Below are 20,829 nucleotides of genomic sequence, written 5' to 3' on the forward strand. Positions count from 1 at the left end.
TAATAAGCCTAGGCGTGGAGTCCAAACCAATGACGTCAGAGGACCTGGAGAGAGCATCAGCCCTGATGTTCTTGTCTGCTGGATGGAAGTGAATGAAGAAGTTGAACCTAGAAAAGAACAGTGACCACCTTGCCTGGCGGGGGTTCAAACGCTGAGCAGACTGAAGGTATAGAAGATTCTTATGGTCGGAGTAGATGATGACCGGATGAGAAGAACCTTCCAATAAATGTCGCCATTCCTCCAAAGCTAGCTTGATAGCGAGGAGTTCATGATCTCCAATGGAGTAATTCCTCTCAGCAGGAGAGAAGGTCTTGGAGAAGAACCCACAAGTTACAGTCTTGCCCTTGGCATTTTTCTGAGTAAGAACGGAACCCGCTCCAATAGATGAAACATCAACCTCCAAAGCAAAGGGTTTCTCCGGATCAGGTCTCGTAAGCACAGGAGCAGAGGCAAACGCAGACATTAAATGGGAAAAGGCCTCTTCAGCCTCTTGAGGCCAAGATTTAGGATTAGAAGCCTTCTTAGTGAGAGCCACAATTGGAGCAACCAAGGATGAAAAATGTGGGATAACGGTTCCCAGGCGCGATCAGACATCTTACTGGATAAGATGTTTTTGGCAGAGTACTCCTTTAACCCCTCAAGGACTCAGCCCATTTTGGCCTTAAGGACTCAGACAATTCAATTTTTACGTTTTCATTTTTTCCTCCTCGCCTTCTAAAAATCATAACTCTTTTATATTTTCATCCACAGACTAGTATGAGGGCTTGTTTTTTGCGCGACCAGTTGTCCTTTGTAATGACATCACTCATTATATCATAAAATGTATGGCGCAACCAAAAAACACTATTTTTGTGGGGAAATTAAAACGCAAAAAAACGCAATTTTGCTAATTTTGGAAGGTTTTGTTTTCACGCCGTACAATTTATGGTAAAAATGACATGTGTTCTTTATTCTGAGGGTCAATACAATTAAAATGATACCCATTATTATATACTTTTATATTATTGTTGCGCCTAAAAAAAATCACAAACTTTTTAACCAAATTAGTACGTTTATAATCCCTTTATTTTGATGACCTCTAACTTTTTTATTTTTCCGTATAAGTGGCGGTATGGGGGCTCATTTTTTGCGCCATGATCTGTACTTTTTTTATACCACATTTGCATATAAAAAACTTTTAATACATTTTTTATAATTTTTTTTTTTTAATAAAATGTATTTAAAAAGTAGGAATTTTGGACTTTTTTTTTCGTTCACGCCGTTCACCGTACGGGATCATTAACATTTTATTTTAATAGTTCGGACATTTACGCACGCGGCGATACCAAATATGTCTATAAAAATGTTTTTTTACGCTTTTTGGGGGTAAAATAGGAAAAAACGGACGTTTTACTTTTTTATTGGGGAATGGGATTTTTCACTTTTTTTTTTTACTTTTAAATTTTTTTAAATTTTTTTTACACATGAATAGTCCCCATAGGGGACTATTCATAGCAATACCATGATTGCTAATACTGATCTGTTCTATGTATAGGACATAGAACAGATCAGTATTATCGGTCATCTCCTGCTCTGGTCTGCTCGATCACAGACCAGAGCAGGAGACGCCGGGAGCCGGACGGAGGAAGGAGAGGGGACCTCCGTCCGGCGTTCTGAATGATCAGATCCCCGCAGCAGCGCTGCGGGCGATCCGATCGTTCATTTAAATCGCGAACTGCCGCAGATGCCGGGATCTGTATTGATCCCGGCACCTGAGGGGTTAATGGCGGACGCCCGCGATATCGCGGGCGTCGGCCATTGCCGGCGGGTCCCTGGCTGCGATCAGCAGCCGGGATCAGCCGCGCATGACACGGGCATCGCTCCGATGCCCGCGGTTATGCTTAGGACGTAAATGTACGTCCTGGTGCGTTAAGTACCACCTCACCAGGACGTACATTTACGTCCTGCATCCTTAAGGGGTTAATGCTGGTGTTCCTTTAAGGGTCCGTCTGTGACTGTGTTACCCCCACATTCATTTCATTATGATGCATGGTATGAGTAAGGAAACATGTTTTTAATGCAGTGAAAATAAAAGACTTATTTTATTGAATGTGCTGGATGACTGCAGTTAGGGCTTTTCAGCTGCACCATCAATTTACCATCAGTTTACAACGGGCATGTCATTGGCCCTCATTTACTATTCTAAACCCGACTTCTTTTGTCGGGTTTTTTTGCCGCATCTTTGTCTGTGCCATGTCGCAGACATGGTGCGCCAGTCTGCGACACGATGCGACATTTTTTCCCGACGGACCCGATGTGGATTCTCCCAAACCCGAAAAAGGGGCGTAACCCGACATTTCTGAGCTTTCCCACGTATTTATAAAGGTTTCCAACCCGAATTTGTTGAATTGTTGTGGATTTTTTCCGGACAGCTCAGAGGAGTTGGAAACCAAAACCAACAAAACCCACGTGCGACAAACAGGATGCGACATAATAATAAATACCAGGGGAAAAAAGCAGTCGGGTAAGAAAGCAAGATAGACTTACAACCCGATTTTCTAAGTAAATGAGGACCATTATCTTCTCAAACACCTTCCCTTTCACGTGGTAGCATATAGTATGTGATTTGTAACATATTTGTAAATCCTTTGCCACATGAAATCTTGGCCACTAGGAATTTGTATCTTCTGCAATCTGTTGTTCACTACTTGTTTATAGTCTCAGTTTGTCTCTAGTAAAAGAGACACCAACACAGGAAAGAAAGCGCAAGCCAGAGCTGTTTACCTGAATTCTCTGAGCCTGTCTGCCTGCTTCAGAGGATCCACACTGTCCCTCAAAGGTAAATCAAGGATTCCATCTCATCTCCACAGCAGTTCAGTATTGTGTGTCCCCTGCATCGCTCACATAGCTCTTGCAAAGCCAGTGCATCAGCAAGCACTACGAACAGCAGATATGCTTTTACTGAGGTCTCTATTGAAACAGCTGGGAGCATGCTTTGACAGTCAAGTTTGTGGAAGTCAACTGGATGAGTTGACAACTTGTTTTCAACTGTTCAGAGATTCTTATGTAAAAAAATAAAAATAAAAAACCTGTTCAAATAAATACATTTTAACACCACCATGTACAGTAGTTCTTATGAATTGTTTGTATATTAAAAGTGTTTTTAATATGTCTTTTTTTCTCCAAATAACCCATTTTCTATACATGATCTCACAGAGGTTTTTCATACACTCCAAATACATGCTGATAGACTTCTTGGCTTCCTTTTCTTCATAGGCTTCTAGGAACCAACCATAAGAAACTGGTTTTAAGGCCAGGAAGACACAATCGTAATAATGGTGCATTTCTAAGGCTCCTGACCTGACTCTTTGTCTAATGACCTGGTCTAATGGCATTATATATACTTAGAAATGTGCCGTATCACATTAGTGGGAAACTGGCCTTTGAGATTAGATGTGTCCTAGACGTACATCACTTTTTGACCTTGGCTTGAACTGATCCCTGAACTTTCCTGTTTGCATCAGCTTAACAGCTTCTCTGTGCAGACACTGATGCAAATGGTGTTGGTTTCATTTTATCTATGTCACAAGGCACCAGCTCCTCTGGATTTAATGCCCTAGAATACTCCTAGATTAGAAACGCCAATTCCAGGAGAACAAAATGTTGCACCTACCAGGTCACATATCCAGTGCTCCATAATGCCCTTCTCAACTGGTAAACAATAATGCACTTGACTTAAAGGGGTACTCCGGCCCTGAGACATCCTATCCCCTATCCAAAGGATAGGGGATAAGATGTCTCACCGCGGGGGTCCCGCCGCTGGGTACCCCTGCAATGTATTCGCCGCCCACCTGCTTGAGCTGCACGATGCGGTGCCAGCTCACAAACAGCCGGGTGGCAACCATGGGGCCAGAGTATCGTTATGTAACGACTCCGCCCCCGTGTGACTTCACCCCCCGCTATGCAAGTCTATGGGAGGGGGGGTGACAGCCGTCACGCCCCCTCCAATAGACTTGCATAGCGGGGACAGGTGGTGACGTTACACGGGGGGCGAAGTCGTTACATCATGATACTCTGGCCCCATGGTTGCCACCTGGCTGTTTGTGAGCTGGCACCGCGGCATGCAGCTCAAACAGGTGGGCGGCGAATACAAGATTGCGGAGGTCCCCAGCGGCGGGACCCCCGCGGTGAGACATCTTATCCCCTATGCTTTGGATAGGGGATAAGATGTCTCAGGGCCGGAGTACCCCTTTAAGTCAACTAGAAAAACAAAAGGTGAGGTAAATAAAGATGCATGGTCCATTTAAATATGCACCAGTATAACCTGGACCTAAGCTCACATTAGTAATATTACTATTATTTTGTTTTAGGGGTAATGCTTTTTTTATATAATGGATTATGAAAATTATAATGCTCTATGAAAAATTGTTGACTTGCTACACTGACTAACCATTCCAATCCACTGCAGCAATAGTGAAGTTTATGTACAGCCATTTGCACAATGTCAGTCTTTATGCCCCTAAAATACATGTTTTTTTCTTCCTCATGGATTTGTGGGCACCAGGATGCAATAAAAGTAAGTTTTAGATTTTAATTACTTTAATTTAGGATGGCTTTTTTTTCATATATAGTTTGCCCCAGAAGTTATTATAAAATGTGTGCGGTGCCTAGTGACCGTGTAATCCTCATTGCATATGTACATGAAAACACCAGCTAAGATCTCTAAATCAAAATGCACATTTATTTTGAATTCGGTCCCTGCTATTTGGTAGGATAAAGTGTTGCTGGGTTTGTTTGTCTTAGGTTCCAAGACTGCATTGCCATAATCAGAAAACTACAGTGACCTCCTGTGGGAAGAATTGGAAGCTTATTATTGACACCTACTATACCTAGAAGCTCCAGGCTGTTGCTGGGACTGGTCACATAACCTATGAGGGGCTCTGTTGATGAGGTACTTGCATGAGCTTATAACTTAAAGGGGTACTCCGGTGGGAAATAATTTTTTTAAAATCAGCTAGTGTCAGAAAGTTAAACAGATTTGTAAATTACTTCTATTAAAAAAATCTTAATCCTTCCAGTATTTATCAGCTGCTCTGTGCTCATTGGAAGTTTTAATTCTTTCTGGAATTATTTTCTGTCTGACCACAGTGCTCTCTGCTGACACCTCTGTCAGGAACTGTCCAGAGCAGGAGGAAATCCTCATAGTCAACCTATCCTGCTCTGGACAGTTCCTGACACGGACAGAGGTGTCAGCAGAGAGCATCGTGGTCAGACTGGAAAGAACTCCAGAAAGAAATACAACTTCCTTTTTAGCATACAGCAGCTGATAAGTACTGGAAGAACTAAGATTGTTTAATAGAAGTAATTTACAAATCCATTTAACTTTGTGGCACCAGTTGAATTTAAAAATGTGTTTTTCACCAGAGTACCCCTTTAAATGGTGCTCATTCCTCACAGAATTAAAATGAGGAAGCAAATAAAGTACAAGGCTGGGTTTCCACACAGTTTTTTTCCTGGTGTTTTTTTGGAAATCTGCCACTGCAGTATTTTTATATATATGTGGTGTAACCCTGAGGATGGGTATGGTGAGCGGAATGTTGCTGTGCAGGTTATAAAGGGTGCTATTAACCCTTGTCACTCGTGACGCCAGGGTGAGGGTTAAATGCTGTGTGTCTTGGCCTATCGCCACCCTTCCCAAGGACGATAGGTGCTTGCAGAATAAAGTATTGTCCACAACCAGAGTTTCGCTGAAAACTTGCATAAACTTTACTGAAGATTTTCTGTAGCATGCAAACATATGAACAGTCTTTGTAACAGAGTCTATTAACAGCTTGGCTGAGATTGACCGTTGGTTGGGACTTTTAGTAAGTTCTTGAATCTGTAGTAATTTAGTATGCGCAGATTCGCTGGATATAGGGGTATATTTAGGTCCAGGGTCCTTGCAAGTAATTGCAAAGAATTTAGTATAATTCACTGTGCTATTCAGCCTAGGCCGCAAGGCTTTGGCCTAGTAATTGTCGTTGAAAGTTGCGGAGGTCCTACCTCATTCAGTGACAGCAACCCAAGAGAGAGAATCATGGCCGCAGCTCCCTTATATGGGCAGGGGCTGGCCGTTCTAGGATTGGTCCACGCCATCTGTCAATCAGCCTCACAGAGCATTGTGGGTATCACATGGCCTGTGAACCACCAAAGGTCCTTTGCATTAACCATAGAGACTAATCCTCGTCACGTGACCCGCAAGTCCTGCGACGCTATGGCAAGGTAAGTACCATTTCTATATACATTTATATACATTTAATTACGGAAAATATTAGTTATCTAAGGGGTGACTAGGGGAGGACTGAACCTGAGGACCCCACGGTTCCTAGGAACTCTGACTTTGGGGACCCATACCAAGGTACTGTATCTAATACGGTACCAGGAGACCACAAATCCCCTTACTTAAAACAAGTCGACCCCGACGCCTGTCCCCTAAGTCAGAGAAACTAGGACGAAGGCTAAGGATGAAATTATTATACATAAATACATCCTGACACATTTTTTGGGCTAGCAATATTTTCACTAGACCTTTTAGAACTCTCTATACATTTAAGTTTACTAGACATGTGTAAAGATCTCTTTAAAACCTTTCTCAAGCTTTTCTAGACATTTATACATAGCTCTCTAAACATTTAAGAAGCTCTCTAAACATTTATTCTCAAGCTTCCTGGATTTTTATACAGCTCTCTATAACATTTAGTCTTTTTTTTTTTTTAAATAACTGTTTATTTATATAGAAATATTATCCAAGACATTTTATACATATCAAGTATCATGTAAAAGATAAAGCAAGAAAGTATAAAGTCATCCCCAGTGTAGAAGTAAGCAAAGTAACCAAAGTATAACATTTATCATCATTACAATGTATAGAACATGAATTGTCATATGTAGAGACATAACAGTATAGAATATAACAATCCAAGTTTGTGAGATGAACCAATGGTCTATTGGATCCGAAGTAATATCACATTGTATAACACGTAGAATTCACACTAGGGACGTAAAAATAAACTACAGTAATATAAAAAATAGATAGTAGAAGAAGGAAAGACATGAAAGTCAAGAAAGAAAATATGAAAGGAAGAAGAGAGGAAAATACAGAATGAGGATCACAGTCTGACTTTGCCTGAGGAAGAGAACGGCTAAGGTGGTGAAATAGCTTCTAGAGAGTCCCAAGGTGACCATATGTCATTAAACACATGTAGTTTATTAGCTATAGGTGCAGAAAGGTATTCCATCCTTCTCACCTCTCGTATCCTGTCCGTCAGTATTTGAATGGAAGGGGTATCAGTTCTTCTCCACCATTTGGCTATCAAGCATTTGGAAGCCGTTAATATTAACATCAGTAATTTGATTTTGTTATTGGATAGGTTTTCAGGGGGAAGATTTAACAGATAAGTTTCTGGGAGAAAAGGAACTGCCCCTCCCATAAGCATTCTGATTAATGACTGGATTTCCAACCAAAAATGGCGTAGTGATGCACAGTCCCAAAATATATAGGTAATAGTACCCACCTCTTTATTACATCTCCAACAGATGGGAGATAACTCAGGAAATAAGCGGTGGAGCTTGTCTGGGGTGCGATACCAATGCATTAGGAGTTTATACTGACTTTCTCTATGCGTTATACAAAGTGAGGATTTAGATGCATGCATCCATATGGAACGCCATTGATGTCTTGAAAGTGTTCTTCCTAGGTATGTTTCCCATTTAGTCATGTATGGATGGTATACAAGGTTATCATCATGTGGTGATAATAAAATATTATAAATATTTGAAATCAGACCTTTTGTCGTAGTGTTGTTTCTGCATAATAATTCGAATGGAGTCGGTCGAGGGAATATTGTGTCCGCAGAGTTGTGTAACAGAATGTGTGTTACATCTTGATAAAAAGTATAAGCTGATGTGGGGAGATCAAACTTCTTTTGTAGTATTGGAAATTGTAGTATAGTTCGTGTGATTGGATCTACTATGTCGGCCAGGTGAAAAATTTTCGCTGTAATCCAAGGGGTTATAATCTCCGTCTCGTAGCTACTTGGTATAAGAGGGTTGAATATTAAAGACGTAAGCAACGAGAGGGATGATTTTAAAGGAAATAACGTAAAAGATTTATCCCATATGGATTTTGTTAGTCTAACTGGACCAAGAAGATTTCTAGGAGTTGAAAGTGGGGTATGAGTCCATATGAGAGAAGAAGGGTGGGTAGGTGATATCCACATCTTCTCAATCACGGTCCATTTATTATACGCCAGGAAAGAAGTCCATGAGGGGATCCTGCGAAGGTTAGAAGCTAAATAGTAGTTATATAGATCTGGGAATGCTAAGCCTCCATATTTCTTTAAGGACGTTAGGACCGAGATCGATAACCTATGGGCTCCTCCCCCCCAAACAAATCTCAGTAGGTGTGATTGAATTTTTTTCAACGCACCCTTCAAAATGGGAATAGGTAGGGTTTCAAAGATACAATAATTATAACATTTAGTCTTAAGCTGTCTAGACACATATATCTCATTAAAACACTTTACTTTTGAGAATTGAGAATATCTATGCAGGCCACTGTGCTACTAATATTATTCTTGAGTTGAGTAGTAGTCACTAGAGTTGTAGATAGAGCTTGATAACTCACGTTTTGAAGTGGCTGCAGATTCTTTATGCTTTGGCCTAGCTGAGATGAATTTAGATAGTACAGGTATTCTGCTTGGCTTAAATCCAGGAGATAAGACAGCGAGTTTAGAAACTACAGCCCCTTATATACTAAGGAGACTGGACTAAAGTCCATTGGTTGCAAAGCCTGTGGGTCCCATACCCAAGGAACTCTGGGTATGTCACATGACAGTGTTTCACATGGCTAACACTTCTGTACACATTTGTACAAACTTTATACATATTGACAATGCATACACAAGATATACAATGCATTTATATGAAACAATAGAAGGGGAGCAAAGGGGTGAACCCTGCAGGAGAGCCCTATGGACTGCAGCGACTCTTCCTGAGGGGACCTAGGGAGGGTACAGGACCATGTACCACCGGGACACCACATTCACATCATTACAAACTGGTTTTTTAAACATGACAATGATTTCACTGTACTCCATTGGCCTCTACAGACACCAGATCTCAATCCAATAGAGAAGCTTTAGGATGTGGTGGAATAGGAGATTTGCATCATGGATGTGCAGCAGACAAATCTGCAGCAACTGCGTGATGCCATCATGCCCATATGGACCAAAATCTCTGAGAAATGTTTCCAGCACTTTTGTAGACAGTATACCATGAAGAATAAAGTTAGCTCTGATGGCAAAATGGGTTTCAACCCAATATTAGCAAGGTGTACCCAATAAAGTGGCCAGTAAGTGTATATACACTTATATGAACCAATCACATTGTGTATGATTTTACTTTATATGGTAGTAACTCAATATTCTGTATTCCATTTTCTTTTTTACTATGAGCAAGGGTACAGGAGATTTGGGTGGTAGCCTAGGGATGTCATACATATCGCTAAATTAGCCATATATCATATATTGTTATTGATAAATGGCTTTAAAGTAGAACTCCTGTTTATAAAAACGCATCCCCCTTTTACTCTTACATCTCTCGATGGTGCTCTTGGCTGTGGGAATCCTTTTCTCATACATGGGTGAGTGAATTTTCTCATTCAGCTTCCTCCTCCCCCTTTTTCCTCGACCATGGCTAAGTGTGTTTCCTTGAATGTTAAGGCCTCAACTCCCCCCCCCCCCCCCCAAACGGCACCTCTGGCAACGGGAGTTGGTTACCCAGAGGGCTGATATAGTTTTCCCTCAGGAAACACACTTCGACTGCTCTGGTTCTTTCCAATTTCTACACCATCTTTACCCGCTTGCTTTCTCGGGCCACTTCAGGTAGGAAGAAGGCTGGGGTAGCAATCCTGATCTCCCGGTCCTGCCCCATCCAGGTTTCTTCCTCCTATACTGACCCCCAGGAACGGTGCGTGATAGTGGAGGGCTCCCTTGGAGGTAAACCTTTGCTTCTATGCAACATCTATGCACCTAACACCTCTCAGATCCCCTTTTTGCATTGGGTCCTTGCTCGGTTACGTAAATATTCCCCATCGGCTTGGGTTTTTGGCGGCAATTTTAATCTTATTTTTTCCCCCTCTATGGACCGTCATTCAGCTCTTGGTAGTCCTACCCCTCCTGCCCAACTGCTTCTCGCTTCTTTGTTTCGTCAACTGATACGCTCCTCTTCCTTATATGACTTATGGAGGACTAATCACCCTACTGATAGATCGTTCTCGTTTTACTCCCACTCACACAAACTACAAACCCGTATAGACAATTTTTTGGGCAATTTACCTATGGTTTGCATGCTCTCCTCTGCTTCCCTCGACCCTATATTTTGGTCAGACCATCGCCCGGTTTTCCTCTCTTTCTCTCCTTTCTCCTCCTTTCCCAGACGCTGCCACTGGCGTCTTAACAACTCTTTACTCAAATCCTTGCCCTCACGGGAATCGATTCAGGCCTCTATTGCAGAATATTTTACTCTTAACCAGAGATCGGTCTCTTTTCAAGCTGTTCTTTGGGAGGCCCATAAATTGGTAGTTCGGGGGAATTGTATTGCTTTGGGCTCCTGTCTTAAACGTGAAGCCTAGACTCGTAACCTTGAGGCTGCCTTGCTTTCCGCTCCGCTCAACTGGGTGAGCTTGCACTCCGTCAAGTGGAGCGACAGCTTCTCTATGCTAAACAACGGTTTTACGAGAAGGGTAACAAGGCCCACTCGATGCTGGCTAGACATTTGAAAGACCGTGCTGCCACCCAGATGCCCACGGCTCTGAAAGATCCCTCTGGCACTCTTCACTATCACCCTGACGCTATTTCTCGTCTCTTTCGGAACTACTACTCTAAGCTTTACTCTCTTCCTTCCCAATTACCTTCTGTCCCTGGGGAACTTTATGCTCTGTTGGACTCTTTTCTTTCGGAGTGCCACTTGCCATCTTTCTCGGCACCTGATCGTGCTACCTTGAAAGCTCCGATCACGCTTGAGAAAGTAACGGAAGTTCTTAAGTCTTTGCCGTCAGGACGCTCCCCTGGCCCAGAAGGTTTCTCCTATTTATATTACAAGACCTTTTCTGCTCTTCTTCTCCCTCACCTTGTTCCTCTGTTTAACTCTTTCCTGGGGGATGAGGGGATCCCGCAGTCCTTTTTGCACCCGCATGATTGCTCCAGCTATAGGCCCATAGCCCTACTCAATACCGATCTGAAGCTGTTCTCTAAGATTCTAGCATCCCATCTCGGTTGTCCCCTCCATAAAGATCAGGTGGGCTTCCGTCAGAGGGGTGATAACAGGAGGCGGGTGATTGATCTGATTGATCTGGTTAACCAGCGGTCTGAGTAGGCTTTTCCTTAGTCTGGATGCTGAAAGGCCTTTGATAGGCTGGGTTGGCCTTTTCTTTTTGCCACCCTTCAGAAATTTGGGATTACGGGTAATTTCCTTTCTGCACTGCAGGGTCTCTACTCTTCCCCTACGGCCTCTCTTAAGTTTCCTCATGCCTCTTCCTCAACTTTTCCTCTGTTCAATGGAACTAGACAGGGGTGTCCTTTGTCTCCCCTGATTTTTGCTTTATGTTTTGAACCTCTAGCTGCCATGATCTGGGGGGGATATGGACATTTCTGGAAATGCTCTCCATGATAGAGAGTTTAAAATTTGCCTCTTTGCAGACAAAATGTTTTTCTCACCCTCACGAGACCTTTGACTTCTCTCCCTTACCTCTATTGGGTTCTACGTTCTTATGGTGTTGTCTCTGGCTACAAAATTAATCTTTCTATAACTGAGGTCCTCCCCTTGAACCTTCCGCCTTCTCTTTCCACTCAACTGCAAGCCGCCTATTCTTTCCGATGGTCCCCTTCTGCTATTACCTACCTTGGTGTCCACCTCACTTCTCGCTACTCCTCTCTTTACACTACTGTCCTCTGTTCAGACATCTTCGATCACTCATGGATAAGTGGCGGTCCCAATATATCTCCTTTTTTCAGGTGGTTAAAATGACCATACTTCCTAAGTTACTTTATTTTTTCAAAACATTGCCCGTCAGAGTACCGTGGTCTGCCTTGGGAACATTCCAGTCAGCCATTTTTCCTTTTATCTGGGACGGTAAGAGGCATTGCCTCCCAATGTTGGTCATGATGGCAGGTAGGTCTATGGGGGGCCTGTCGGCACCAGATGTCACTAAGTATTACTGGGCTGCTCATCTATGCCATCTAGCTGCCTGGACCACATATCACGCTTATAGCCACTGGATGGAACTAGAGAAATTGTGGTTAGCAGCGACCCACCCTAATACATTCCACTGGAGTCCCTTCCCCCCTACAGTTCCCCTAGGCCCCTTGCTAGGACCTATGTCCTTCTCCCGATATGTGTGAGGGTATTGCTCTAGGAAATAGGTCTCCCCCTGCAATCTTTCCTTTACCATCCTGCCTTCCCCCCCGAGCCTCAATTCCTGTATGGTTAGGGAATGGAGTGGTAGGGGGCTCTTCTGTTGGGCTGATATAGTGGACTCCCTATACCGCACACTGCCATCCTTTGAGAACTTGGTCTCCCGACATGGTCTTCCCTCCTCCGAATGACTTCATTATCTCCAGATTAGGCACTTTATGTCGTCTGTGTTGGGAACTCATGTGGTTTCCCTACCTACGGCCTTCGAGTGGTTGTGCCGCTCTGGGCCGCAGACGAAGGGTCATCTCTTGGACATTTACTCCATTATTAATGCTCCTCCTGATGGGGGTGCCATCTCTCATCGATACATGAGTCGTTGGGAGGAGGTTTTGAACACCACTATCACACTTCCCCAATGGCGGATTATTTGGCAGCGGGCCTCCAAGGCCTCCATTTGTACAGCCTACAAAGAAACACAATTTAAGCTGTTAATGGTCTGGTATCATACTCCTGTACTGCTCAATAAATTGAACCCAAATATTCCCCCTCAATGTTGGCGTTGTGGTGTGGGGCTAGGCACGGTCTTTCACATATTCTGGTCCTGCCCTATGATTGTTACTTATAGGGATATGGTGAAACGTCTGGTTGCCGAAGTGCTTGGGGTTCTGGTCCCCTTGGACCCCCTGGTCTACTTGTTGTACCTCTCCACTAGGGCTTTATCCAAATGACCTTTCAGTTTGTTTATGCACATGGTCTTAACGGCTAAAACTCTTATTGCAAAATGCTGAAAGCAGGAGATTTTATTAAAGTATAAGCACTGATTGATGACTGAGCATTGCATGAAAGTAACTTGTGAAGTTACTTGCTCAGTCGTCCTATTTATTGCCTGTTATTGACTTGTGTTTTGTATTAGTACATATTCTGTGTTGCTTTATTTCTGTATTGAAAAACTTTAATAGATAGGGGATACGTGTTAGATCGCAGGTGGTCCGACCACTGGGACCCCCCGCAATTTCCCGCACTGCGCCTCCGCCCTGTGCAGCACAAAGCTCCAGCCGACACATCCCCTCCATGCAGCTCCATGGCAGAACTGGAGATTTCTGAGTGCAGTGCTCCAGCTCTTTCATGGATCTGCATGGAGGGGCCGTGTTGGCCGCCGCTTTGTGCTGTGGTCGACACTCCCCATTTAGGAGGAGAGCTGAGGCTCAGTTCGGGAGATCTCAGGGATCCAGTGGTCGGACCCCCAGCGATCTGACACTTATCCCCTATCCTTAGGATAGGGGATAAGTTTTCATAAATGGAAGTTCTCTTTCATAGAGATATTACTGTTATAGATAAGAAACTGTCACGTATGGGCAGGAAAGGAGTGCACACTATTCTCACCCACTCCCCTGTCCCTGCCTACTTACGTACCTGCTCTAAACGACAGGTCCATAACCATGGTGACAGTCCCTTCCTAGACAAGTGAGGGAAGTAAAATGTCAAAATAATAAAATACAATAATTCAGACTCAGGTCAAGGGACTGTAGGGAACAGACAGACTAACAAAACAAAACTAACACACTCACACAATGAGTCAATGTCTGCGATCCTCATCAAAAGCCAGGAGTTGTCAAAGCACAAAATCATTAATATCAGAGAGAAGTCGTGAAGATAAGCCAAAAGTCAAAGATGCCAGGTTAACAAGAATAAACAGGGATAAATCGCTAGCTACTAGAGTAGAGACTCTTTCACCAGCTCTGAATGAGAGCAAACTGCCAGGTTAAATAGTCAACCCCACAGGTGCTCTCATCAAAAGGTCAGCTGACCAGCCAGACAGCTAAGCGTAACCTGGCAACAAAAATAAACAACCTGTCAGAACCTTTTAACCCTATAGGTTCTGACAGAAACCCTCTGTTTATAATGAGTTAGTCACAAAGAAGTCTGCTGGTTATAGGAAGGGTATCAAACATGTGTGCACATGCCTTGTTCATGAACCTTTTGCTATCTAAGCTGTATCTGCATCAATAAATTGCAGTTTGCTCAGGGAAAAGACTCGTTTCCATGATCGTGTTTCCAATAAAGGGACATGAATGTGTGGGAACACTCATCACATTCAAACAGCTGTTTACAGCAGAGGATAAGAGGAAGAATGCATATTGACTGGTACACAGCTTGCTTTAAAAAAGAAATCATACACTAACACCAAAAGTGACTGTAGGCTATAGTGTTCAAATCTATTTCTGTAAAAAGGACATATTGATAGAGGTATAAAGGCTCATTTGGTAACAACACTCCTAAAGAAGTGTTGTTAGCAAAGAAAATCAACTAGGAGGAGATTTATCATTGTCTTTAGAGTCTTTTTTTTCTCTTGCTTATATTTGGTGCATGAAATTTTTTACAACGTTTTACAAATAATCTTACAAAAGTCAATTTCAGTTTTCACTTTGCAGTGCCAATGGATTTATCAAGTGCAAAAGTCGCACAAAAGTCGCAGACCCCTCCAAAACACTGCAAATCTACACCAGCCAAGACCTGACTTACAATGTGATCTGTACAGCATTACAGTAAAAAGCAACATAAATAATTATAAAAGATAGATGAAGCTCACAGCCTAGCTCCCACTCCCTGTGTTATTTCTTCAAATGTCACAGGGAACGCCCAGTAACCTTTCTATTACATGTCAATGGGACAGTTCCTATGCATATCTGTAAAGCATATCCTTAAACGTTTTTCAAAACAGCTCCGGCAATACGGCGCCCCTCATAATAAAGTACAAAAAATGAAATAAAAAATTGCAACTAAGAAATAGAAACCAATGTGCCACATGATTAAACAAGCCTTGCAAATGATCAGCAAACAAGCACCAATCACCACAATGAAGTTGGTCGAAATTTCAGTACATATTTCCTGTATATACATATATGTGTAACACTCACGTTTCAGAAGACAGGAACTCCGGTGGATGTGGATTCGCTGGATCGGGGGGCAGATGACTCCGACCGTACCAGGGAGCCGAGTGTAAGGTGCCGCTGGTTTTCACCAGAGCCCGCCACAAAGCAGGATGGACTTGCTGCGGCAGGCGACACCCAGGTCGCTACCCCTGGCACGGCTCGGCCACACAGGCGGCTGAGGAGATGCGAGGCACAGGGATAAGGCAGCTCGTAGTCAGGATAGCAGATGGTCAAGGCAGGTGGCAAAGTAGCGTAGTCAAGTCACAGTGCAAAGGATCAGATACACGGTAAGGCAACTCTCAGGAATGCTTTCTCTCAGGCACAAGGCAACAAAGATCCGGTAGGGGAGTAAGGAGGGTGGAGGAATTTATCAGTGAGCCACAGGTGAATTACACTAATGAGCTCACTGGCCCTTTATATCTTAAAGCTACGGCGCGTGTGCACCCTAGAGGATGCGGACACGCACGCCGGAGCAGAGAGGCAGAGGCTGGGGCAGGAGAAGCACCAGGTGAGTAACGCCGGCAGCAGCAGGTATATATTTCATACATACTACCAAGACAGAGACAAGAGGGACTGGGGTTTTAATTCTTTATTTTCATTACTCGTCAATATATTTTAAGAGAATTCTAATTGAAGCTTCAATTTCTTTTACAACACATTCAACATATAAAATTACTTCACTGAAGTAAAATGAAAAGTACAGTCTTTGAACTGGGATGGTTTTACATTTCTAACCTAGAACAGGCAGCACAGTAAGAATGCTTACTAGATTTCACCATGATGTTAATACACCAGGTGACTCTATTTTCTGATTTAGCTTCCATGTTGAAACATCTCTCTGGTTCCAATCTCACATGTGTCAATTTCACTTCAGTATCTCTAACTCTAGGATCGCCAATCTGAAGCTGTTCACATGAAAGTATTGATGACTAACACTCTCTTGCTTCTGCCGCCACTCTTTTACTTGTGTGCTCACAACAATATAGCAGTAAAATACACACTACCCACTTCCTGTCCTGTTTTCCCGTCACATACAGTCAAAGCTCTTCATAGGGGGTACAAAAATAAATGGTAGAATAAAAAATTGGTCTGGATGGATTAAAGAAGTATTGTGATGCTAAACGATTTATCCCTTATTTCATTGCAGGGGGTGTGAACTCTGGGATACCCTGCAATTTCTTGCCATCTCCCTGCTCTTCTTGTGCACAGAGCATTCACACGGAGCAGTGGTCAACATGCCCCCTCCATGTATCTCTATGGGAGAGCCAGAGATACACAAATGCTGTATCTCTGGCTCTACCATAGAGATGCATGGAGGTGGGTGTCGGCCACCAAATTGTTTAGCATGACAGTACTCCTTTAACTCTCATTTTACCTATGAGTATATGTGTAAACTATATCCTTTATACAGTGGGGCAAAAAAAGTATTTAGTCAGCCACCAATTGTGAAAGTTCTCCACTTAAAAAGATGAGAGAGGCCTGTAATTTTCATCATAGGTATGAGACACATAATGAGAAAAAAAAAATAAAAAAAACCACATTGTCTGATTTTAAAAGAATTTCTTTGCAAATTATAGTGGTCAATAACAAAAGTTAATCTCAATGCTTTGTTATATACCCTTTGTTGGCAAACATTTTTTGTAAGTCTTTACAAGGTTTTCACACACTGTTGCTCGTATTTTGGCCCATTCCTCCATGCAGATCTCCTCTAGAGCAGTGATGTTTTGGGGCTGAGGCAACATGGACTTTCAACTCCCTTTCTATGGGATTGAGATCTGGAGACTGGCTAGTCCACTCTAGGACTTTGAAATTCTTCCTACGAAGCCACTCCTTCATTGCCTGGGCGGTGTGCTTGGGATCATTGTCATGCTGCAAGACTGAGCCACGTTTCATCTTCAATGCCCTTGCTGATGGAAGAAGGTTTCCACTCAAAATCTCATGATACATGGCCCCATTCATTCTTTCCTTTACACGCATAAATCGTCCTGGTCCTTTGCTGAAAAACAGCCCCAAAGCATGATGTTTCCACCCCCATGCTTCACAGTAGGTATGGTGTTCTTTGGATGCAACTCAGCATTCTTTCTCCTCCAAACACAACGAGTTGAGTTTTTACCAAAAAGGGTTGTTCTACTTTGGTTTTATCTGACCATATGACATTCTCCCAATCATCTTCTGGATCACCCGAATGCAAACTTCAGACGGGCCCGGACATGTACTGGCTTAAGCAGGGGGACACGTCTGGCACTGCATGTGTAACTGATGGTAGCCTTTGTTACTTTGGTCCCAGCTCTCAGATTTTCAGTGGTCTTGTATGTCTTCCATTTCCTAATAATTGCTCCCACAGTTGATTTATTCACACCAAGCTGCTTGCATATTACAGATTCAGTCTTCAATTTTGTTTCTGGTGTCCTTCGACAGCTCTTTATAAAAACGAGAAAAAAACAACAAGAGGTGCGCCCCTAGTGAGGACCGTTTGATGATAATGAAGGTGTAACGTAAAGATGGGTTCTTACCCCTAGGTGTTGCGCTAAGAGCACAACACCTATAGTAGCGTGGAAATCAAGGGAAACCGCTGCCACGAGGAACCACCCGGTTTGACATCCGTCAGTCCGGTAATAAGCAATGGGAAGAAATACGTGGATAGATTCCTCTTAAGAAGGCGCTGGTACCCAGGGATGGAGATAAACTTCTTTATTGGCTGTATAAAGAAGTTTATCTCCATCCCTGGGTACCAGCGCCTTCTTAAGAGGAATCTATCCACGTATTTCTTCCCATTCGACAGCTCTTTGGCCTTGGCCATAGTGGAGTTTGGATTGTGGCTGTTTGAGGTTATGGACAGGTGTCTTTTATACTGATAACAAGTTCAAACAGGTGCCATTAATACAGGTAACAAGTGGAGGACAGAGGAGACTCTTAAAGAAGAAGTTACAGGTCTGTGAGAGTCAGAAATCTTGCTTGTTTGTAGGTGACCAAATACGTATTTTCCACCATAATTTGCAAATAAATAATTTAAAAAATCAGACAATGTGATTTTATGGATTTTTTTCCTCATTCTGTCTCTCATAGTTGAGGTATACCTATGATGAAAATTACAGCCTCTCTCATCTTTTTAAGTAGAAGAACTTGCACAATTGGTGGCTGACTAAATACTTTTTTGCCCCAGTGTATATGTATTCCAGAAAATAGTACATCTGGGAAGGTGGAGGCCAGAGCACTCTGATAAAAGATCAACCCTACCCTAGAGATCACGAGGGTCCCAGTGTTTGGATCCCCTGTGATCAGACACTTATCCTCTATCCTGTGGATAGGGGATAAGTTTTACTAGCTGGCTTTAATAACCTGTGTCAATAAACATAACCATGTGCTTATAATGAAAATGGTAATCTGTGTCAATCCAACATCAGATCTATAATACGGAGTGGACAATGATAACATTACTCCTACAGACCCCACTGAAGGAAATGCATCAACATTAAACAGTAATCTGGCATAAACCATAGAATACATCACCATATGAATCACAATATAACATTAGGCATAAGTTTTGCACTCTTTTTATGGAGGGTGACAGAGGACACCCTCCTCACTAGTATGTGACCAGCTAGTAAACAATATATATATGTATTATATCCAGGGTGATGTCATGGGTGACAAAGTATCATATTGTGCCATAGTTTATAGTAGGGACTTCACGCAGGGTCACATGCTCCTGTTTATTCTCTAGTTTCACTTTTACCTCCCTTGTTAATGGCTATGTGGGCTGTTCAGCTTAGACTAGTCGGTGCAGACAGACAAGGAAGTCAGTGTCTTGCTCGCTGTGTCACCATGAGCTGCCTGCTGGAACGTTCTCTGAGTGAGTATAGTGATTTCTTGTTGTGAATTCTCTGCTGACACCAATTGGTCTTTAGTCTAGAGGAAAATGAATAGAATTAGAGGTCGGATAAAGAGTAATCAAGGGTTAATGGTTTTATCATGACTGACACTAAGTCACCATTAAAAGCAGATACCATCCGAATTCAGAGGTGACAAACAACAAGAATGTCACATCTGGATATACATATAGGAAACTTTAGTGACCCGTTTAGATCAACTATATGATATATCGGAGGGACTGTATAGTTGTCAACACCACTGACAACAAAGAACTGATAAAAGTGAATGGAGGCAGAAGAGCAGGCTGAGACAGGAGTGCCACAAAGCTGGGCGTAAAGTGTTTATGTTGCCTTGGATGGTTTTACTATCTCATGCCAGTGTGTAAGGATCAGTGTGGCACAGTGTCTCTTGGTGGTAGAGATAGGATGATCAGGGAAGGATGAATGACAACGTGACGTGCCTGCATTTAATAAATCTAAATATCCTACAAATTCAGGTGTGAATGTAATTAAAGGGATTTTCCCAAAATCCAAAAATATCCCCTATCCACAGGAGAGAACAAGCTGATCGAGCTTAGCATTTGGCAATGTTTGGAAGATTTATAGAAAATAAATGGAGCACTGCTCATAAAAGAACACTGCACTCCATGTATTTGGTGGCAAATTTTTCCAGACCCCACCGACAAGCTTATTATCCCCTACAGTGGAAAAGGGATCATTTTAGATTTTTGGAATATTACTTTAACCTCAAAATCCATATTCTCTTCATGTTATACACACATTTTTAAGAATCAAGCTTAAAAATATACAGCTGCATTAGCTATTTCTGTCCCTGCCTGTAACATGGGTGGCATACAGGTCCTTATTTGACTAAGATGTTAACAAATCTGTAAAATCAAATAAATCAGCACAGCAAAGCTTTAAATCTGAAAATCAGATTATCAGAAAGTGACCAATTGTTCAAATCACTTTTTATGTTGCTTTTATTACTTTTCATTTTACTATATACATTATAAAATAATCCTGAAGTCCTGCAATTATCATTCAGGCCACTAAGCCTAATAATAAGCTGACAGTTCTCTACAATGTCCTCCTTATCAACACAGACTGCATTACAGTGAAAGGTGACATCAGGCTACAGGTAAATTGGGATTAGGCCATTTACAATGGGTAATGGTCAAAGCTCCTTTCCTCCCCCTCCCTGCATAGTGAACTCCACACAGGTCACAGAGAAGGCCAAGAAAGCTTTTCCATAAAAGTCAATAAGGCCTTTTTAGTCTATTATTTTTAATTTCCATTAAGTTTGCATAAAGCATATAGCTAAATACTGTTAAGAAACGAGAGTGTTTGAACAGGTAATATGGCTGTCCCCATAATAATGTACTCAAATATGAAATAAAAATAGAAACAGATTAAAAAAAGAATATGCATCAGTATCTTGCTCTAATCAATAGAAATAAATCTGCATAGCACATTCCCTCTAAATATATTTTATTATCCTTATTACGTGTAGTTTTTTGGAGTTTTTTCCCCCCCTTAGGTGGTTTTATTTAGATTTGTTACCCAAGTGAAATTAGTATGCATTACAGCAT

General features: G+C 42.3%; 1 protein-coding gene across 4 annotated transcripts in view; it reads left to right on the top strand.

The window, feature by feature from the left end:
* LOC130368753 (mucosa-associated lymphoid tissue lymphoma translocation protein 1 homolog) overlaps positions 1-20,829 on the top strand; it is a 109,520-nt gene that overhangs the window by 42,211 nt on the left and 46,480 nt on the right. For 2 of the 4 annotated variants that reach the window (XM_056572925.1, XM_056572921.1), the window contains exon 1: positions 19,123-19,218. The exons of 1 other annotated variant lie outside the window; for it this stretch is intronic. The gene's annotated coding sequence lies outside the window, so the exon portion shown is untranslated. Of the gene's footprint in view, positions 1-4,782; positions 4,931-19,122; positions 19,219-20,829 lie in introns of those variants that run through there. One more of the 4 variants, XM_056572923.1, reaches the window with a different exon arrangement.

This window comes from Hyla sarda, chromosome 4 (assembly GCF_029499605.1).
Source record: "Hyla sarda isolate aHylSar1 chromosome 4, aHylSar1.hap1, whole genome shotgun sequence".
Lineage (NCBI taxonomy): Eukaryota > Metazoa > Chordata > Amphibia > Anura > Hylidae > Hyla > Hyla sarda.